General features: G+C 38.6%; 1 pseudogene; it reads right to left on the bottom strand.

Moving 5' to 3' along the window:
- On the bottom strand, positions 1-597 carry LOC129555759 (rRNA-processing protein FCF1 homolog pseudogene; annotated as a pseudogene).
- Positions 598-16,394: the final 15,797 nt, after the last annotated feature.

Below are 16,394 nucleotides of genomic sequence, written 5' to 3'. Positions count from 1 at the left end.
TTAGAACCGAGGGGCTCCGTAATCATCTGGCATTCACTCACTGTTGTACCTATGGTTAGAAATGTACATGATGGGAACTCCAGGGATCTTCCGGATTCTTCCTTTAAGGTCCCAGTCAACTGTGGCCACAATGTAACACTTGTGCTGAGTTACTCATTGTACTAAGCAGTCATCTGCATAGGTTCCTTTGTTTGTACACGGTAATCGTTCAAATCTTGGATCCTTGGCAATCCTTAATGCCACTCTATACTTCTGCCCCAGTTTCTCAGTTTCAGCCACTATGCAGTCAGTTATACAAGGGATACACTTGGTATATAGACAGTCCATCATTGACTGCACTAAGTCCAGTTTGGCCTTAATGGAAAAGTTGATAAAGTTGATATAGACCAGGATGTGGTAAGGTGGGCCCAGCTTTGTGTTATATTGGAAGAATAAGCAGGAAGGGGGCTGGGGGACTCCTCTTTCCTTGAGTGCACTGGGATCTTTCTTTTCTCTCTTTTTTGGTTTTAATCTATCCTTTTCTTTAAGCGTCTGATCTCTGAGACTAAGCATTCGCTTCATGGTCGCATACTTCTGTGTTTTCTTTTGCTTCCCCATGTTCACGCCACGGTCTTATTTCTTCCATGCCTTGATTTTTTCATCTTTAAACAGGATGATAAAGCTTTCCAAGCTTCTGGGTTTATGTAAGGATCAAATAGAAAAAAAACAACAACAAAAATTAAAACTCTTTAGTAGTTCCAGTGTTCCAAAGTCCCTGATCTCCTTTAATGTTCATTACAAATTTTATGTCTTACTTCATAACAAAATATTCTTCAAGAGGTCTCAGTAATAACCTATTACCACTTCAAAGAATATGTATGCTGGGCTCTTTCAGCTTGGGCTGCTCACCTTATAATTTGGTCCTGGGAAAAGAGCAAATAAAAAGCTTTTATGAAGACTGTTGATGATTTCAGATCCTAATTACTAATGTGGTTTAGCACTGTGTGTTAGTCGCTCAGTCATGTCCAACTCTTTGCAACCCCATGGACTGTAGCCCACCAGGCTCCTCTGTCCATGGAATTCTCCAGGCAAGAATACTGGAGTGGGTTGCCATTTTCTTCTCTAGGGGATCTTCCTGACCCAGGGATTGAACCCACATCTCTTATATCTCCCACATTGGCAGGCGACTTCTTTACCATTAGTGCCACCTGGGAAGCCCATGTTATATGCTTTATCTCATTTAATCCTCACTACAGTGTTGTCAGGTTCATAATATCATACTCATTTTATAAACAGGGAAAACAGCTGAGAGGTTAAGTTCACAAGATCACACAGTGAATGACAGAGATGCAATCAAATCTAGGTCTGTATTGACTCTGAAGCCCATACTCTTTCTACTCTGTTACACTGCCTCTCAAAATATATTTGACTATGCCAAGTTAATGATAAATGTTATATATTTGATGCATATTCATACATTTATATCAGTTATCTTACCTTAGTCATTGCAAGTAAGATAGGCTGTGATAGGGATGATTATCACCAGTTTATAGATGATGAAATATTTGTAACTTAACTAGCATCAAATCCCAAAGAAAGGCAATGTCAAAGAATGCTCAAATTACCACACAATTGCACTCATCTCAAACGCTAGTAAAGTCATGCTCAAAATTCTCCAAGCCAGGCTTCAGCAATACATGAACCGGGAACTTCCAGATGTTCAAGCTGGTTTTAGAAAAGGCAGAGGAACCAGAGATCTAATTGCCAACATCTGCTGGATCATGGAAAAAGCAAGAGAGTTCTAGAAAAACATCTATTTCTGCTTCTTTGACTGTGTCAAAGCCTTTGACTGTGTGGATCACAACAAACTGTGGAAAATTCTGAAAGAAATGGAATACCACCTGACCTGCCTCTTGAGAAACCTGTATGCAGGTCAGGAAGCAACAATTAGAACTGGACATGGAACAACGGACTGGTTGCAAATAGGAAAAGGAGTACGTCAAGGCTGTATATTACTACCCTGCTTATTTACCTTATATGCAGAGTACATCATGAGGAACGCTGGGCTGGAAGAAGCACAAGCTGATCAAGCACAATCAAGATTGCTGGGAGAAATATCAATAACCTCAGATATGCAGATGACACCACCCTTATGGCAGAAAGTGAAGAGGAACTAAAAAGCCGCTTGATGAAAGTGAAAGAGGAGAGTGAAAAAGTTGGCTTGAAGCTCAACATTCAGAAAACTAAGATCATGGCATCCGGTCCCATCACTTCATGGGAAATAGATGGGGAAACAGTGGAAACAGTGTCAGACTTTATTTTTGGGGGCTCCAAAATCACTGCGGATGCTGATTGCAGCCATGAAATTAAAAGACGCTTACTCCTTGGAAGGAAATTGATGACCAACCTAGATAGCGTATTAAAAAGCAGAGACATTACTTTGCCAACCAAGGTCCGTCTAGTCAAGGCTATGGTGTTTCCAGCGGTCACGTATGGATGTGAGAAGCTACGCGCCGAAGAATTGATGCTTTTGAACTGTGGTGTGGGAGAAGACTCTTGAGAGTCCCTTGGACTGCAAGGAGATCCAACCAGTCCATTCTAAAGGAGATCTATCCTGGGTGTTCATTGGAAGGATTGATGCTAAAGCTGAAACTCCAATACTTTGGCCACCTCATGCGAAGAGTTGACTCACTGGAAAAGACTCTGATGCTGGGAGGGATTGGGGGCAGGAGAAGGGGATGACAGAGAATGAGATGGCTGGATGTCATCACCGACTCGATGGACATGAGTTTGAGTGAACTCCGGGAGTTGGTGATCGACAGGGAAGCCTGGCATGCTGTGATTCATGGGGTCGCAAAGAGTTGGACACAACTGAGCAACTGAACTGAACTAACATCAACATCAACCAATCAATCAGTAATAATACCAGGACTTGAAAATAGATACTGCAGTTCTCAGACCCATGTTTTTTTCCATATCACCTTCATGAAAGCAGAATTTTATCTCTGCGTTTTCTGGTTCTGACATTTTTTTATGGGAGCAAAAGAGTGAGCATCTTGTCAGTCCTGCAATTCTCAATGTACATGAACAGATTAAACATGTCTTCATCCGTATTCTCTCCCCCATTCACTAAAATGATGAGTTAATATTTTTAATGTTATCAGTCCACAAAGAAAGGGAATAAGAAAGATGACAGCAGATGAGGGATATTAACAGCACTTTGGAAATTGGAAGGTTGAGCTGAGGAAACAGAATTCCAAATATTTGGGAAGGCTATACTAACAAGAGGCAAGCAAGTTCTCATTGCAGAACACTGAGACACCAGGAATGAAAGATACTGTGGCATCAGAGACATGCAGTGGTCTAAAAAGTGGGGGATTGGCCGAAAGTCTATTTAAGAAGTTGGACTACGAGTCTCCTTCCTCATCCTGCTCAGTTAGGCAGTTACTCCTCTATCTCCCTGGTGTATTCTGTGAAAAATTGAGTTTGAAAATCTCCAGACTGGGATACCGGTTAAAGATCACATCTGAGGAGGCTGGGGCGAGAGGAATACCACACTGAAAACAGAGATCAGAGGGATACCTACATGCTGAATGATGAAACTTGTCCAGCCCTCTTGCTCTATTTCACTCCAAGGATGCTGACAGCAAGGCTTGTGTTCTCCAGGCAGGATAATTGAGAATTAGTTTTGAGAGAAACCTAAAATTGAATAATCCCAGAAGAAATATCTATGAAGAATGATACTTGAGGGGCTCCCAACAAAACATATATCCCCAATTTATTAACCTGCAATGAAACCCACCAACTGACAGACTCTTCCAGTTAACATAGACCTTCCCAATACCTTTTTTATGACACACTTTTAAATATGAAAGGACAGCAAAGGATCACCAGATAGTTGAGATAAACCTTCACCAAGAAAGAGCAACAAATCGAAATGGAAAACTGGCAATATGGAAAGCAGAAGGATATTTTTTGAAAACAATAAGCATCTTCTGCCTCTGATAGTGTAAAATAGTGCATCTATCAAGCAAAGAGGATGCTCCTCCCCCAAAAAAGGAGCAGAGAATAATAGCTCTGGGAAAGTTTTTAAGTAACAAAAATAATTAATAGAAGTATTAATATATAAAATTGAGGAAATCTCTCAGAAAAATAGAACAAAAAAATTAAAACAATTAGAGAATGAATCCATAAAGTCCAACACTAGGCTAACTGGAGTTTTAGGAATGGAGAAGAAATGAAGGGATGGAAATTATCAAAGAAATTACAAGATCTCTGATAACTGAAGGACATGAGTTTCCAGATTGACAGAGACTGCTGAGTGCCCAGCATAATGAAGGGAAAAAAAAATCAAAAGTACTTTGTCACATTGTCATGAAATTTCTAAACACAAGGGCTAAAGAGAAGATCCAAAAATCTTGTTGACAGGAGATGACGAGGGAATGGGGAAAGGGGAATGGGTTATTCATAAAAGAGTAGGTAATGAGAATAGCATATTTCTTAACATTGACAGTAGTGGTTAGAAAACAATGAAACCGCTTTCAAAATTCTGAGAGAAAATTATTTTCAACCTAGAATTCTATACTAAATCATGTTATCAATCAAATGTGAGGGACAATTAAAGATATTTTCTTGCATGCAATAAACTTACTAACCCCCAATTTTCCTGGGGCACTACTGGAGGATGTGCTCTACTGAAACAATGACAAAGATAACAGGTTTTAGGAAAGAGGAGATCACCCTCAGTTCAGTTCAGTTCGGTCACTCAGTCCTGTCCGACTCTCCGCAACCCCATGAATCACAGCACACCAGGCCTCCCTGTCCATCACCAACACCTGGAGTTCACTCAAACTCATGTCCATCGAGTCGGTGATGCCATCCAGCCATCTCATTCTCTGTCATCCCCTTCTCCTCCTGCCCCCAATCCCTCCCAGCATCAGAGTCTTTTCCAGTGAGTCAACTCATTGCATGAGGTAGCCAAAGTATTGGAGTTTCAGCTTCAGCATCAGTCCTTCCAATGAACACCCAGGATTGATCTCCTTTAGAATGGACCAGTTGGATCTCCTTGCAGTCCAAGGGACTCTCAAGAGTCTTCTCCCACACCACAGTTCAAAAGCATCAATTCTTCGGCGCGTAGCTTTCTTCACAATCCAACTCTCACATCCATACATGACCGTTGGAAACACTATAGCCTTGACTAGACGGACCTTGGTTGGCAAAGTAATGTCTCTGCTTTTTAATATGATATCTAGGTTGGTTATAACTTTCCTTCCAAGGAGTAAGCATCTTTTAATTTCATGGCTGCAACCAGCATCTGCAGTGATTTTGGAGCCCCCCAAAATAAAGTCTGACACTGTTTCCACTGTTTCCCCATCTATTTCCCATGAAGTGATGGGACCAGATGCCATGATCTTAGTTTTCTGAATGTTGAGCTTCAAGCCAACTTTTTCACTCTCCTCTTTCACTTTCATCAAGAGGCTTTTTAGTTCCTCTTCACTTTCTGCCATAAGGGTGGTGTCATCTGCATATCTGAGGTTATTGATATTTCTCCCGGCAATCTTGATTCCAGCTTGTGCTTCTTCCAGCCCAGCATTCCTCATAATGTACTCTGCATAGAAGTTATATAAGCAGGATGACAATATACAACCTTGACGTACTCCTTTTCCTATTTGGAACCAGTCCGTTGTTCCATGTCCAGTTCTAATTGTTGCTTCCTGACCTGCATACAGGTTTCTCAAGAGGCTGGTCAGGTGGTCTGATATTCCCATCTCTTTCAGAATTTTCCACAGTTTGTTGTGATCCACACAGTCAAAGGCTTTGGCATAGTCAATGAAGCAGAAATAGATGGTTTTCCAGAACTCTCTTGCTTTTTCCATGAACCAGTGGATGTTGGCAATTTAATCTCTAAGAAAGAGGGGATCACCCTAGGAAAGGCAAAAGGAAGTTCTAAGACAATTGTATAGAGCAGACCTAGTGAGGGATAGTCCAGACTGAAAGAAGGAGTGCTCCACAGGAGTTTTTCCACGGTTGAGTTGAAAATAATTCATTTTTACTTTTCTGTTGGAAGGTCTGAAACAGTGATAATGATGTAAAACTTTTGTCAAACAGAAAACTGAGGCAACTATTAATTGTAAGAAAAAAAGTTGCATAAGAAAGGAAATTAGTCATAATCCAGTTAATTGATCCAGAAGGAAAACACGCAAGAGTCATAATAAGGTTAACATGAAACACTGATTTAATTTAATATATTGTGATATAACAATATTGAGAGGCTGAAGGGAGGAAAAACGTAGTGTTGGATCTTTAAGATCTTTATCTTTTCTATTAGGTGCTGTTAAAAATTTACAAATCAAGAAGTAGCAGTAAAGGTATTTAATTTGGGAAAACATTGGTAAACATGAAAAAAAAAATAGCCAGCAGATAAGTCTGGGAGGGTATCTCAAGCTTTGGTGAGGCCACCACTTTTTTTTTTACGACTGTATGTGTGTTAAAATATACTCCCATTGTGCTTTGTTATGAGCCTGGTAGTTCCACAAGACTTTTTTTTTTAACCAAAGACTTATTAAAGTATTTGCATATATTACCTTGATAAACATCAAAAATATCAAAGGTAGAGAAGGAGAGAGAGAAAGAAAATCTTTTGTGTCTATCCAGACCTATGATATGAAATGACATTATGAATTTTCTTTATAGAGAAGTCCTGGAAGAATACTAGAAAGTAATCACCCCAGATATTTGAGAAGAATGAAACCCTAATTATTTAGACCAGTTTTTAAAAGTGTCACACCTTTAGTTTATGGTGTCACAGGTGCCATCTTCTCCCAAAATGAGAAAAATTAAGTGAAATGCTAGAGCATTACTATCCTCTGAGTTCTATTCAGTCTTACTGGCTTTTTTTTTAATTGTGAAAATGAATGTCATATATCATTTAAAAAAGATGTATCCTCAAGATTAATGCTGTGAGACTGTCTCATGTGTGGAATTAGGAGACCTAGGTTTAAATCCCCTTTCTATGATTTGCTGGCTCTGTGACCCTAGGAATATCTTGTTTCTAGCCCTCCCATTTCTTCTGTTTACTCCAGAAGCTAAATTGCAATGGAAAATGTTCAAGAAGAATCACTTCATGCTAAATCCCTCTAATAGTAAGTATGCCCCTGTGTATTTATTAAGGATTATTCAGTCTCCCCTATTAAATTACAAGAACTTTAAAAGTACCAACTATATTTTTGCTTCTGAAATTTCCCACATTCTATTACTGTTATTCTCTCCCTCTAATAGGCACCAAATCAGTGTCAGAAATGTATTGACTGGTGTTGTGAGGAGAATGTTTGTCATTAAATGTTTGTCCTGTAATTCCCTGTTTAGAAAAGTCAAAATGTCCCATATGTTTCAGGAAAATTCTATTTTCATTGTTAAATTTAGGCTTAAGTTGAACCTAAACAATAAAGTAAAAACGAAACAGTCTGTCTTCTTTCTTCTTCCAAAGAAAGAGTTCCTTAATGATATATATATGTATTTTGTTGTTGTTGTTTTTTAAATTTTTGACCATGCTGCACATCATGTGGGATGGCATGTAGGATCTTAGTTCCCTGACCAGGGATCAAACCCGTGCCTCCTGTGTTGAAAGCATGAAGTCTTAACCACTTGACCACCAGGAATTCCCATAATGGTTTGTATTTTTATAAAAAGGAAAGATTTTTAACTAAAACACTCGAGTACCCCCAAAGATTTGGCAAACTTAACTACTGTTCTTACTCATATCCATGTTCTTATGAGTATTAACAAAAGAATTTTTGATTCATCTAAACAAAGTTGTAACATAGAAAGATGAAGCCTGGTGAGAGAGATATAAAGAGACTTTTTATGATCTTGAAAAGTACAGTGAGACTCGATCTGTTCAATAATACCTAGAATTTTAGAACTTTAGCTCACCTTTGGTAAATTAAAATACACTTTAGGAAAATAAAAATTAAAATGCCCACTAGATAATGGATCTTGAATTTATAAATAAAAGTAACCATTTTGTATGTTTTATAACAGTATAATTTTTCAATTAAAGCTATATTATTATAGCTAACTGGCTTCCTAGGTGTCTCAGTGTTTGTAAAGAATCAACCTGCCAATGCTTGAGGCCCAGGAAACATGGGTTTGATCCCTGGAGGATCAAAGGTGATCCTTCCTTGGAGGAAGAGATGGCAACCCACTTCAGTACCCTTGCCTAGAAAATCCCATGGACAGAGGAGCCTGGCGGACTACAGTCCATGGGGTCATGAAGTCATACTCAACTGAGCATCTGAGGATGCACACATACTATAGCTAATATTTATTGAATGCTTCCTTTTGAACACTTCTAAGAAATTAAAAGACGCTTACTCCTTGGAAGGAAAGTTATGACCAGCCTAGATAGCATATTAAAAGGCAGAGACATTACTTTGCCAACCAAGGTCCGTCTAGTCAAGGCTATGGTTTTTCCCGTGGTCATGTATGGATGTGAGAGTTGGACTGTGAAGAAAGCTGATCGCCGAAGGATTGATGCTTTTGAACTGTGGTGCTGGAGAAGAATCTTGAGAGTCCCTTGGACTGCAAGGAGATCCAACCGGTCCATTCTAAAGGAGATCAATCCTGGGTGTTCATTGGAAGGACTGATGCTGAAGCTGAAACTCCAATACTTTGGCCATATCATGCGACGAGTTGACTCACTGGAAAAGAGTCTGATGCTAGGAGGGATTGGGGGTAGGAGGATACGGGGACGACAGAGAATGAGATGGCTGGATGGCATCACCGACTCGATGGACATGAGTTTGAGTGAACTCTGGGAGTTGGTGATGGACAGGGAGGCCTGGCGTGCTGTGGTTCATGGGGTCGCAAAGAGTCTGACACGACTGAGCAACTGAACTGAACTGAACTGAAGCTCCTTAATATATTATTTTCCTAATCTTGTAAAATAGGTACTTAGCCCCATTTTACAAGTGATATAATGAGCTTAATAATAAGAGATAATGAGCATAATAAGAGATTAACTAAATATCACTTCCAGGTATGAGCTAATCAGTTCCCAGATATTATACCTCCTTTAAATATGACAACTCCCCCTCCCTTTTGATAATAGTTGTATCACACTGCTATTTCAGCCTTTGAAGATTTTTTTCCCAGTCTGGTTCTGTTAATTCATCATTTTAGTAGCATCTCCTGTCTTCATGTTATACATTAATTTAGTTGGCATAGATTATATGCCTTTCTCTAATTTGTTGATAAAATTGTTGAAGGGGCAAAGCCAAGTGTGGTTCATTACTATAGACCTTTGTTTAAGTTTACACAATCCTTCCATCAACAACTATTCAGGCAACTGCAAATTCAACTAATTTTAATCCTTAAATAGCAATTATTTCTCCTTTGTATCACCACTGTTACTATGAGATAATCTGTCAAATATGAACCTGAAATAAGGATGCATCATATCTACAGGAGGATGTACTTCATCTAATTGTTTGCCACCCATATCAAGAAATGTAACTCATTTGGTATGATTTGTTTTAGTTAACTCATGCTCATTACTGTATTTTACCTTCCTCCAAGTGTTCATAAATTATGTTTAATTTTAGAATGTGGCAGAGAATTAAAGTCACTGACTGGGCTATAATTTCTGGGAATCACTTTTCCCTACATATAAAGTTTGGGCCACCTTTAGTTATTCTTAGGCTCCTTACTGTCCTTGATTTCCTGGTGATTACTGGCAGTACATTTTTAAGAACTATAGAATGAAATTCTAAACTGCAAAATCATAGTTTATAAAACTGTAAAACTTTAAACTATAAAAGTTGGGTTCCTTTGAAATTATTCAAAGCTGTCTTAATAGCTCCCTTCCTAAATTGTACTCCCAATTTCCTTTTGATGGTGTTAAACTCATTCCAGTGTAAGATTGTTCTTGGTGGAGCCATCCGACTTGGTAGCTTTTATTGTCCTCCCACATGTAGAATCACTTCTTAGACTCTTTTACTTTTAGCTGTCTTTAAGTATTTTTTCTGGTTCTTGATTTCCCAACATAGTGTTACTTCTCTTTTATTAGATAACTCTTCCCCTCACCTCCCAACCCCAGGCTGTACTGCATGGCATGTGGAATCTTAGTTCCACTTCCCTGCAGTGGAACCTCAAAACCATGAGAATTCCCTAGAAAAGTCTTTTAAATGAACAAACACAAAAATACCTTTAAATAGTCTTTTTCTTTTTGAGAAATATCTTTTTCTTCCTCAAGTTCTCTTCTACTCAATAACCTCAATATGAATAGTCTCTTTTTGTGCTGAACCTTAGTAGTACTTTACTTATTCCTGCTTTCTCTATGTTATTTGTCATGTTCTCTGTAACAATAGAGTTGTCTGTGTTCATTTCCTGTTCAGTCAGTTCAGTCGCTCAGTCGTGTCCGACTCTTTGCGACCCCATGAATCACAGCATGCCAGGCCTCCTTGTCCATCACCAACTCCCGGAGTTCACTCAAACTCATGTCCATCGAGTCGGTGATGCCATCCAGCCATCCCATTCTCTGTCGTCCCCTCCCACTCTTGCCCTCAATCCCTCCCAGCATCAGAGCCTTTTCCAGTGAGTCAACTCTTCGCATGAGGTGGCCAAAGTATTGGAGTTAACTAGAATCTAAACCTCTTGGGACAAGAGCCAGATTTTACACAGCTTTGTATTCCAATTAGTTTAATGCCTTGCACATAATAAATGCTCAGTGATTGTTGCTGAATGAATGAATAGGCAAAAGAATAAATTGAGTCCTATTTAGTCGTGTGTTGTTGTTCAGTTGCTAAGTCGTATCCAACTCTTTGCAACCCCAGAAACTGCAGCACTCCAGGCTTCCCTTTCCTTCACTGTCTCCCAGAGTTTGCTCAAATTCATGTCCGTTAAATTGATGTTGCTATCTAACCATCTCATCCTCTGTCGCCTCCTTCTCCTCCTGCCCTCAATCTTTCTCAGCATCAGGTCTTTTCCTATAAGTTGGGTCTTCACATCAGGTGGCCAAAGTATTGACGCTTCAGCTTCAGTTCTTACAATGAATAGTCAGAGTTGATTTCCTTTAGGATTGACTGGTTTGATCTCCTTGCTGAGTCTTCTCCAGCACCACAATTCGAAAGCATCAATTCTTCGGTGCTCAGATTTCTTTATGGTCCAACATTCACATTAGTGGTATGTTAGAGCTGCTCTTATTAGATTCTAAATGCTAATTATTAAATTTTTAGGAATTTTGCTAATGGGCTAATAAACCATTGGTAACTTGAAAACTGACCATGGTAGAAGTATTCCCACCATTGTTCCATTGCATAACAAAACAAAGGGTTGTTTGTTTGTTTTTTTTTCCACCAGAGAGCCAGTTATTATTAAATGTTTGTATTTTTATCAGCATTTACCAGCACACCAATGATCTTTTTCTTCCATACTAGAAAATTTGTATATACCCCTTTTTGTTAGTATTAAAAAGCCAAAGTTGCAGGATATAAAATCAACACACAGAAATCCCTTGCATTCCTATACACTAATAATGAGAAAATAGAAAGAGAAATTAAGGAAACTATTCCATTCACTGTTGCAATGAAAACAATTAAATACTTAGGAATATATCTACCTAAGGAAACAAAAGACTTGTACATAGAAAACTATAAAACACTAGTGAAAGTAATCAAAGAGGACATGAATAGATGGAGAAATATACCGTGTTCGTGGATTGGAAGAATAAATATTGTAAAAATGAGTATACTACCCAAAGTAATTTATACATTCAATGCAATCCCTATCAAGCTACCAACAATATTTTTCACAGAACTAGAACAAATAATCTCACAGTTTGTATGGAAATACAAAAAACCTCGAATAGCCAAAGCAATCTTGAGGAAGAAGAATGGAACTGGGGGAATTAACCTGCCGGACTTCAGGCTCTATTACAAAGCCACAGTCATCAAGACAGTATGGTACTGGCATAAAGACAGAAATATAGATCAATGGAACAAAATAGAAAGCCCAGAGATAAACCCACGCTCCTATGGACACCTTATCTTCGACAAAGGAGGCAAGAATATAAAATGGAGAAAAGACAGTCTCTTTAACAAGTGGTGCTGGGAAAACTGGTCAGCCACTTGTAAAAGAATGAAACTAGAACACTTCCTAACACCATACACCAAAATAAACTCAAAATGGATTAAAGATCTAAATGTAAGACCAGAAACTATAAAACTCCTAGAGGAGAACGTAGGCAAAACACTCTCCGACATAAATCACAGCAGGATCCTCCAAGACCCACCTCCCAGAATATTGGAAATAAAAGCAAAAATAAACAAATGGGACCTAATTAAAATCAAAAGCTTCTGCACAGCAAAGGAAACTCTAAGCAAGGTGAGAAGACAACCTTCAGAATGGGAGACAATAATAGCAAATGAAGCAACTGATAAAGGATTAATCTCCAAATTATACAAGCAGCTCCTGCAGCTTAATTCCAGAAAACTAAGTGACCCAATCAAAAAATGGGCCAAAGAACTAAACAGACATTTCTCCAAAGAAGACATAAAGATGGCTAATAAACACATGAAAAAATGCTCAACATCCCTCATCATCAGAGAAATGCAAATCAAAACCACAATGAGATACCATTTCACACCAGTCAGAATGGCTGCTATCCAAAAGTCTACATGCAATAAGTGCTGGAGAGGGTGTGGAGAGAAGGGAACCCTCTTACACTGTTGGTGGGAATGCAAACTAGTACAGCCACTATGGAGAACAGTGTGGAGATTCCTCAGAAAACTGGAAATAGAACTGCCATATGATCCAGCGATCGCACTCCTGGGCATACACACCGAGGAAACCAGAATTGAAAGAGACACATGTACTCCAGTGTTCATTGCAGCACTGTTTATAATAGCCAGGACATGGAAGCAACCTAGATGTCCATCTGCAGATGAATGGATAAGAAAGCTTTGGTACATATACACAATGGAGTATTTCTCAGCCATCAAAAAGAATGCATTTGAATCAGTTTTAATGAGGTGGATGAAATTGGAGCCAATTATACAGAGTGAAGTAAGCCAGAAAGAAGAACATCAATACCGTATATTAACGCAAATATATGGAATTTAGAAAAATGGTAACCTAAACCCTGTATAAGAGACTGCAAAAGAGACATAGGCATTTAGAACAGTCTTTGGGACTCTGTGGGAGAGGGTGAAGGTGGAATGATTGGAGAGAATGGAATTGTAGCATGTATATTATCATAAGTGACCAGTCCAGGTTCGACGCATAAATTTTCCTCTGTTCATTTCTTTGCATTTGTGCTTTTTTAATAAAATTCTTTTTTAGAAATAAAAAAAATTAAAAAAAATAAAAATAAAAAATAAAAAGCCAGTGGACTTTCTAAACCATCTTTTCTAATCTTAACATCTTACAGATAAATTGAGATCCAGAGAAGTGAAATAGTTTGTTCATGTCATAGATTTAGATAGTAGCAAAGAAGAAACAGGATTTAAGCTCTTCAATCTTCTGGTCGTTTCTTCTCTTTATGCCACCATATTGACTTCATTTCTATGTTTTCCTGTTGCTTTGTTCCTTGGTATAGCCATAACTTCACCTTCACTTTTCACTTTCACACATTGGAGAAGGAAATGGCAACCCACTCTAGTGTTCTTGCCTGGAGAATCCCAGGGACGGGGGAGCCTGGTGGGCTGCCGTCTATGGGGTCACACAGAGTTGGACACGACTGAAGTGACTTAGCAGCAGCAGCAGCAGCAGCAGCAGCAGGTAAGACCATAAGATTGTTCGACACATAATAATTATTAAGGGATGTCAGTGACCAGAACACAGTTTCTCTACCTTTTCTTCCTTTTGCAGACAGATCTAAGTTATTGCATTTGTTTTTGGAGAAAGAACAGATTCTGTTCCTGAGTTTTATGGGCTAAGAACAAAAAGTTTTGCTTTTAATGTTTCTCTGTTAAATTTTTTGAGTGAAAGAGATTGAATTTTGTAAAAGTGTGTTTATGATATTAAGAAACATGTTTGTAAACTTTTACAGCACATTCCCTGAGAATGATTGTGAATGCCAGGCAGCAACGATTTTGTCGCTTCCACAGTGGCCTGGTTGCCCAGTAATAACTTCCTCATTGACTTGCTGTGTTTTCTAAACTTCTGACCACTAGCTCAACAATCTGGGGTGAAGGTATTTGTTAAAATGCACAAATGTTACCTAGGAAGAAATGCACAAAAAGCCATTTTAGAACCCTAGAGGAATAAAAATAGGACAGATATTTTGTGATTTTGAAGGGATAAGGGTGACTCACACACACACACAAGGGTGATAAAGAGAGACCCAAGATAATATAGAAATTTCCAGTAGAATGAGCCTATCTTTGGTCATTTGTCACAACTTAAAACCCATCACAAAGGATAGTGTGAGAATATTGGTCATAATCAATAGATTTATTGGCGACGTCAGTGAGATCTTGGAAATATGGTTAGCTTCTGAGAGCACAGCTAGTAAGAAACAGCCTATGCTTATCAGACCTTAGTTGGAGTATTACCATTAGAAAATATGTAGACAAACTGGAACAGTGTCCCGGGAGAGAATTGGGACTGAAAATCAACCTTCAGTAAGTATTTATACTTAGGCACTGTTCTTTACATTGGGATACATCAGTGAACAAAACAAAGACCCCTGACCTTGTTTCTCTTTTGTTTTTTGGTCTTAGGAGATCTTAGTTCCCCAGTCAGGGATCCAACTGATGCCCCCTACAGTGGAAATGTGGTGTCCTAACCACTGGACCACCAGTGAATTCCCTTCCCTGTCCTTGTGGAACTTACATTTTGTAAGGCTAGACAGAACTGTGGTGCTGGAGAAGATGAAGATCAGATCAGTCAATCCTAAAGGAAATCAACCCTGAATACTCATTGGATGGACTGATGCTGAAGCTGAAGCTCCAATACTTTGGCCACCTAATGTGAAGAATTGACTTATCGGAAAAGACCCTGATTCTGGGAAAGATTGAGGGGAGGAAGAGAAAGGGGCAACAGAGGATGAGATGGTTGGATAGCATCATCAACTCAATGGATATGAGTTTGAGCAAATTCTGGGAGATAATGAAGTATAGGGAACCTGGGAGTTCTGCAGCCTTATGGGGTCACAAAGAGTCGGACATGACTAAGCGACTGAACAACAACAGCAAGACAGACAGTAAACAAAATAATATAAACTATAAACTACAGTTTCTTAGAAGGTGAAAAGTGCTTTCAGTAAAAGAAAAAAATAGATATGGCAAAGTGAATCACGTCAAGAATATCAGGAAAAGTTGAAATATGATAGTTCTATTTCTTCTAAAATTGTGGATAGTAATATTTATCATTGCTATAAATAATTATTGTGATACTACTTGTTAAGTACTTTGTACTATGCCTAACATACTTGACAGTGGACAATAAAAGCTCTGCTTCACATCATCTTTTCTCCAGGATCCAGGTCTTCTAACTGAAATATTGCCAGTTTTATGTATGAGGGAAAAGAAGCAGGCAAACCACTCACTGGTTCTTAAAGCTTTTGCCCAGAAGCCATGCATGTCACCAGTTTTATTAGACCATATCACATGGTGTGATGGTTTTCAAAATATGTCCACAAATTCTTTGGCACTCCTCCCTTCAGAGAGTGAAGTCTAATTCCTCTGCCCTAGTGTGTGAGATAAATTTAGTTTCTTGCTTCTGACAAATATATGATCAAAGAAGTAATGATCTGTGACTTCCAAGACAAGGTCATAAAAGGCATTACGGTTTCTCTCTTGGTCTACTCACTCTGAAAGAAGCCAGCCATATGCCATGAGGACACTCAAGTAGCCAAATGGTTAGATCCAGATGGTAAGGAACTTAGGCTCTTCGCTAATAGCCAGTGAGGGTCAGATATCTCATGCCAACAGCCATGTGAATGTGCTTTCCAGGAAGAGGATCATCCTGCTTCACTAAAGCTTTTAAATATCTACAGCCCCAGGAAGCATGCTTTATTAAAATCGAAGTATTAATATAATTGATTTATAATATTATAGTAATTTAAGATGTATAACATAGTGACTCAATATATATTACAAAATGATCACCATAATAAATATTATTTTCACATGTCACTAGTAAAGTTATTACAATATTATTATTATTATTAACTATATTCCCCGTGCTGTACATTACACCCCCAAAACTTATTTATTTTATAACTGGAAGTTTGTACTTTTTAATCCCCCTCACCAATTACACTCGTTCACCTATCCACCTCCCCTTTGGCAACCACCAGTTTGTTCTCTGTATCTGTGTCTGGTTTTGTTTTATTATATTTGTTAATTTGTTTTGTTTTTTAGATTACATATGTGAGTGAAATCAGGTGTGTGCCTTTCTGTGTCTGACATTTC

Source organism: Moschus berezovskii, chromosome 15 (genome assembly GCF_049115385.1).
Source record: "Moschus berezovskii isolate FMDL1 chromosome 15, NW_MosBer_1.0, whole genome shotgun sequence".
NCBI lineage: Eukaryota > Metazoa > Chordata > Mammalia > Artiodactyla > Moschidae > Moschus > Moschus berezovskii.
Note: the sequence above shows the minus strand (reverse complement) of the source record. Positions and strands in the feature narration are given on the sequence as shown.